The following is a 6,586-nucleotide window of genomic DNA, read 5'->3' as shown; positions in this document are numbered from 1 at the left end:
CTGTGAGTTCGACAGCTACTTGACTAAATATTGTATTTTCGCTTAACGCGACTTGTTTGAGTTTTAATTAAGTTGACTAGCAATGATATTAACCATAATGTATGTATGATTATAAAGGATACACGAGAGTATGTACGAGAGTGTATGTGAGGGTGCGGGTATGGATATGTGTGGTTTGGGTTATGTGTGTATTGATGTGTAATTGTATGTGTCTATATGTTGTGAGAGTGTGTTTTTATGTAATGTTATTTCGTACACTAGCCAAAAGAAAAATGTCCGTTTGCTGCATTCAAATGATACAGTTTTATTTAATTGAATTGTGAATTGAATTGTTGTTGTTGTTGTTGTTGTTGTTGTTGTTGTTGTTGTTTGGAGGATGAAGACGTGTGTGTGTGTGTGAGTGCGGGATTGGGGAGGGAGGTGAGTGAATGTGAAAGCGTGTGAATGTTCGTGCGCGCGCGTGTGTGTGTTTCGCCATGGCGACTGCCGCTTGCTGAGCATGCCAACAAAACAGGCACCTTAAACGCATTACCTGCTTAAGTTCAAATGTTAAAGTCATTCTGCGCAGTCATCTAATACCCGATAAAGGCATCCTTCGCACACACCAATTTTCGATGCAGGTGCCTGTCTAGCCTTTCCAATGTGTCTGGATGACATCCGAATCATTTGTGGAACATTGTTTTAAACTGACCGTACAACCTTTGTGGTCACTCGTATTAGGGCTGGTTTGTTTTTAGTTTTTGCTTAGCCTGAAAGTGTATTTCTAATTGCATGCTGCATATTTGTTATTTCGTTTCTCTTCTTTTCTTTGGCAAAAATTAAATAAAGAATAAAGACAATGGTTTGATTTTACTCTGTTATAGTAAGGTAGACGCGGTTTTTCCCGTTTGGGACCAACACGTATTACGTTGCTCCACAAACGAAGTGTCCGTCGTGAGCACCGAGTGTCCGTCGTGAGCACCGAGTGTCCGTCGTGAGCACCGAGTGTCCGTCGTGAGCACCGAGTGTCCAATTTTGCGGAGCTACAAAGTACGTAGGCCTTACGTGTTCCTGACCCTATGCGTCACCTCTTTCATTAGCGAAATCGACAAGACATCGGCCACTTGTCACTCACTTTTCATTCCATATGCAGGCGATTTGTAGTTATAGCCACGAAACCAAGAAAAATTACCCCATTTTCAATGCCAATCAACGCATGGCTTTCCTCCCTTAGCACGAAAGATCGCTTTTCCGTGCAAAGGTGTGCGTCTGCTTCGTATTCCTCTCCAAGAATGACAAAGAAACAAGCCGACATTCAAGCAATATAAAAAATGTTAACAAAACTGGTACGTTGCTTTTGTGTTTCCTTTTTATTTTTTATTCAAACAATAAAGTATAAACAGCGTAAAAACAACATGCGATGACAACATTATGATCATTCAAGAATGTCGCTGTTTTACTTGCCAGCTGAGCTAGAATATACACGAGAATGTTCGCACGATGCGGAGGTGTGTGCACATGTTGTGAACCATCAAAGGCAACTCTCTTTCTGGGGAGAGAAATTCAAGTTTTACGCCCTCACGGCAAAGCCATTAGGGGCATGTTCCCGGGTTTTAACCCGACTTTAGATGAGATACACAAGTGTATGCGTGTTTAGGTGGTACCAGCCATCTGCACTTATGGCAGAATGACCGAGGTCTTTTACACCCCCCGCGGGTTAGGGGGAGTCCCATATTGGTTGGGACGAGAAAGAATTTACCCGATGCTAACCAGCATGTCGTAAGAGGCGACTAACAGGTTCTGTTTCTCCTTTTACCCTTGTTAAGTGTTTCTTGTATAGAATATAGTCAATGTTTGTAAAGATTTTAGTCAAGCAGTATGTTAGAAATGTTACGTCCTTTGTACTGGAAACTTGCATTCTCCCAGTAAGGTCATATATTGTACTACGTTGCAAGCCCCTGGAGCAATTTTTTTATTAGTGCTTTTGTGAACAAGAAACAATTAACAAGTGGCTCTATCCCATCTCCCCCCTTTCCCCTATCCCATCTCCCCCCTTCCCCCGTCGCGATATAACCTTGAATGGTTGAAAACGACGTTAAACACCAAATAAAGAAAAAGAAGGTCTTTTACGTGCCACTGTGGTGACACGGGGGTGGGAGATGGATACCGTCTCTGGGTCTGCACATAAAGTTGACCCGTGTCCGTCCCGGCCCAGATTCGAACCAGCGACCTTTCGATCACAAGTCCAGTGCTCTACCACCTGAGCTACCCGGGCCCCCAACTCTCTTTCTGTCTCCAAGGGGAGGATTAAATGTACATCCCAAGTCGCCTCCCCCTAGTTGCCAGGAGTATAACACATCTTGCTCGTTCTGTACCAAACAATGGAGTGCCACGCTGTATATCCGGCTACTATACTAGCGGAAAAAAGTTAAGGACGGTTCACACACGCAATCACAGCAAAAGAACGAATGAACATATCGTACGGAAATTTGGAACACGTTTACTTCAGTCAATGTGCAACGCAACTGCAAAATTTGGGTTTATTTCATCGAGCCGATTCGGTTATTCATGTCCACAAACAGCAGAGGGGTCACAAATAAACATAACAAGTCTTTCATGAGGTCAATAATGGGTGTGTCCGCCACGTTTGCGCTCAAGTTCACCACACCTTGACCACATAGAGTTCATAAGCTTCGTGAAAAAGGCCTGTGGAATGGCCTGCCACTCCTGTTGGAGCATCTGCAGCAGCTGCTGCAGGTTTCTGGGAGGCTGGTGGTTGGCCCTCACCTGCCTGTCCAGTTCGTCCCATACATGCTCTATGGGGTTCATGTCTGGCGAACAGGCAGGGAAATCCATCCTGACGACCCCGGTTTGCTGGATGTAGTCGTTGACAAGCCTGGCCCTGTGAGGAGTAGCATTGTCATCCTGAAACACGGCGTTTGGGCCAATCTGCTGCAGGGTCGGCAAGACAATAGGGGCGAGAATTTCGTCCCTGTAGCGTTGACCAGTGAGATTCCCGACCACATGGTACAGGGGGGTGCGTTGATGAAGGCTGAAGCCCCCCCCCCCCCCCAAACCATCACAGAGCCCCCGCCGAAGGCCACCCTCTCATGCACTGTGTCGTCTTCATAACGCTCGCCCTCACGCCTCCAGACCTTGCGCCGGCCGTCAGAATGGTACAGGTTGAACCTGGACTCGTCACTGAATAGGACCTGAGCCCAGTCCCGGCGCGTCCATCTCAAGTGGCGGCGACTCCAGGCCAGACGAGCCCGGCGATGAGCCTGTGTCAGCAGGGGACGCACAGCAGGACGACGACTCCGCAGCCGGGCGTCATGCAGGCGGTTGCCGATGGTCCTCTCTCTAACGTTGATGTTAGTGGCCTCCCGTAACTGCCCTCTGATGACCTTGCAGGTGGTGGCCCGGTGCTGCAGCGCCTGCCGTTGGATGAAACGATCTTCCCTAGGAGTAGTCTTTTTGGGGCGACCCGACCTGGGCCTCTCCTCGACATTGTTTGTCGTCTGGAACCGTTGATTCAGCCTTACAATGACTGAATGCGATACCCCAAGTTGCCTGGCCACTTCGCACTTGGATACGCCGTCGTGGAGCCAGGCAATTGCTCTTCCTCAGCTTCCGTCTGGCAGGCATGGTGAGGAGATGGCAGCTCGCAGAAAATCGGCGGCTTCCCAGCCAGCAAGACATTAGCGGCCGATAATCGGCCGAACACCCTTCAAAAAGTCGGGCCGGTGACGTCAAAACATACGACGCGGGTGTTGGCCCGACTAACTTTTGCAAAGAGGCAACGAGGCGGCCGATAGGCGGCCGAACACCTGCACTATGGCGGCACGCATCCGGTCCGATGTTAATCGGCCCGATGACTTGTTTGACCTGCGGTCCGACACCTTATGCCGACATCGGGAAGATATCGATTTCAGCGGGAAGACATCGGGACGATGTCGGCATAAGGTGTCGTGCCGCAGGTCCAACAAGCCATCGGGCCGATTAACATCGGACCGGATGCGTGCCGCCATAGTACAGGTGTTCGGCCGCCTGTCGGCCTCCTCGTTGCCTCTTTGCAAAAGTTAGTCGGGCCAACACCCGCGTCGTATCTTTTGACGTCACCTGCCCGACTTTTTGAAAGGTGTTCGGCCGACTATCGGCCGCTAATGTCTTGCTGGCTGGGTGCAGCTACAGATACAGCAGTATGTACCACCACCACCCCCCCCCCCCAAGTGTAACAGTGCAAAATTCACTTACAGCTACAGCAGTATAACCCCCCTCCCCCCAGTGTTACAGTGGAAAACAAACCTACAGATACAGCAGTGTGTACAACCCCCCCCCCCCCCCCAGTGTAACAGTGCAAAACACATCAGCTACAGATACAGCAGTGTGTAGAACCCCCCGCCCCTACCGCCCTCACTGTAACAGTACAAAACACACCTACAGCTACAGATACAGCCGTATACACCCCCCCCCTCAGTATTACAGTATAAAACACACCTACAGCAACAGATTCAGCAGTATATACAACCCCCCAAGTGTAACAGTGCAAAAATTACTTACAGCTACAGCTACAGCAGTATGTACACCTCCCCTCCCCCTTAGTAACAGTGCAAAACACACCTACAGCTACAGCAGTATGTACAACCCCCCCCCCCCCCCCCCCACCACGGTAACAGTACAAAACTCATTTACAGCTACAGATTCAGAATTATGTACATCCCCCTCCCCCCGCTGCCACCACTGTAACAGTACAAAACATACCTACAGCTTCAGATACAGCAGTATGTACAACACTCAACCGCCTTCCCCCGTGTAGAGTGCAAAACACACCTAGACCTACAGATACAGCAGTATGTTCAACCCCCCCCCCCCCTCCCCACCTACTGTAACAGTACATAACACACCTACAGCTACATCAGTATGTACAAACCGCCCCCCCCCCCCCAAGTGTAACAGTACAAAACACGCCTACAGCTACAGATAGATCAGTATGTACCCCCCCCCCCTCCCAAGTGTTACAATGCAATACCTACAGCTACAGATACATCAGTATGTACACCCCACCCCCCAAGTGTAACAGTGCAAACCACACTTACAGCTACAGATTCAGCAGTATGTACTCCACCCCCCCCCCCCTGTAACAGTGCAAAAATCACTAACAGCTACAGCAGTATACCCCCCCTCCCCGTACAGCTACAGCAGTATAAACAAGAAGGGCAAAGCCCATACGACTCACATGCTTGACCTTTACATGACCTTGGCCTTCAGGGTCAAGGTCAAACAACTAAACCTAGCAATGACATCATATACTAAGAACTGCTTTACACATTTTTTCTACCAAAATACATGTGACCTTGACCCAAGGTCAAGGTCATCCAAGGTCATGCAACACAAAGCTGTTAATTCAAGACATAGGAAGTACAATGGTGCTTATTGGCTCTTTCTACCATGAGATATGGTCACTTTTAGTGGTTCACTACCTTATTTTGGTCACATTTCATAAGGGTCAAAGTGACCTTGACCTTGATCATATGTGACCAAATGTGTCTCATGATGAAAGCATAACATGTGCCACACATAATTTTTAAGTTTGAAACAGTTATCTTCCATAGTTCAGGGTCAAGGTCACTTCAAAATATGTATACAATCCAACTTTGAAGAGCTCCTGTGACCTTGACCTTGAAGCAAGGTAAACCAAACTGGTATCAAAAGATGGGGCTTACTTTGCCCTATATATCATATATAGGTGAGGTATTCAATCTCAAAAACTTCAGAGAAAATGTGAAAAATGTGAAAAATAGCTGTTTTTTAGAACACATTTATGGCCCCTGCGACCTTGACCTTGAAGCAAGGTCAAGATGCTATGTATGTTTTTTGGGGCCTTGTCATCATACACCATCTTGCCAAATTTGGTACTGATAGACTGAATAGTGTCCAAGAAATATCCAACGTTAAAGTTTTCCGGACGTCCGGACGGACGGACGGACGACTCGGGTGAGTACATAGACTCACTTTTGCTTCGCATGTGAGTCAAAAATCACTAACAGCTACAGCAGTATGTACCCCCCCTCCCCGTACAGCTACAGCAGTATATCATGCAGCTACAGATACAGCAGTATGTACCACCCCCCCCCCAAATGTAACAGTGCAAAATTCACTTACAGCTACAGCAGTACAACCCCCCCCCCTCCCCCCAGTGTTACAGTGGAAAACAAACCTACAGATACAGCAGTGTGTACAACCCTCCCCCAATCCAAGTGTAACAGTGTAAAAAACACCTACAGCTACAGCAGTATGTACACCCCCCCCCCTTCCCAACTGTAACAGCTCAAATCGCACCTACTGCTACAGATACAGCAGTGTGTTCAACCCCCCCCCCCCCCCCCCCCCCCGTGTAACAGTGCAAAACACACCTACAGCTACAGATTATGAGATACAGCAGTATGTACAACCCCCCCCCCCCCCCACTGCAACAGTACAGAACTCATTTACAGCTACAGATTCAGAATTATGTACACCCCCCCTCCCCCCGCTGCCACCAATGTAACAGTACAAAACTTCCATACAGCAGTATGTACAACACTCCACCGCCTTCCCCCGTGTTGAG

This window comes from Littorina saxatilis, linkage group LG13 (genome assembly GCF_037325665.1).
Source record: "Littorina saxatilis isolate snail1 linkage group LG13, US_GU_Lsax_2.0, whole genome shotgun sequence".
NCBI lineage: Eukaryota > Metazoa > Mollusca > Gastropoda > Littorinimorpha > Littorinidae > Littorina > Littorina saxatilis.
This window is presented reverse-complemented; position numbering follows the sequence as displayed.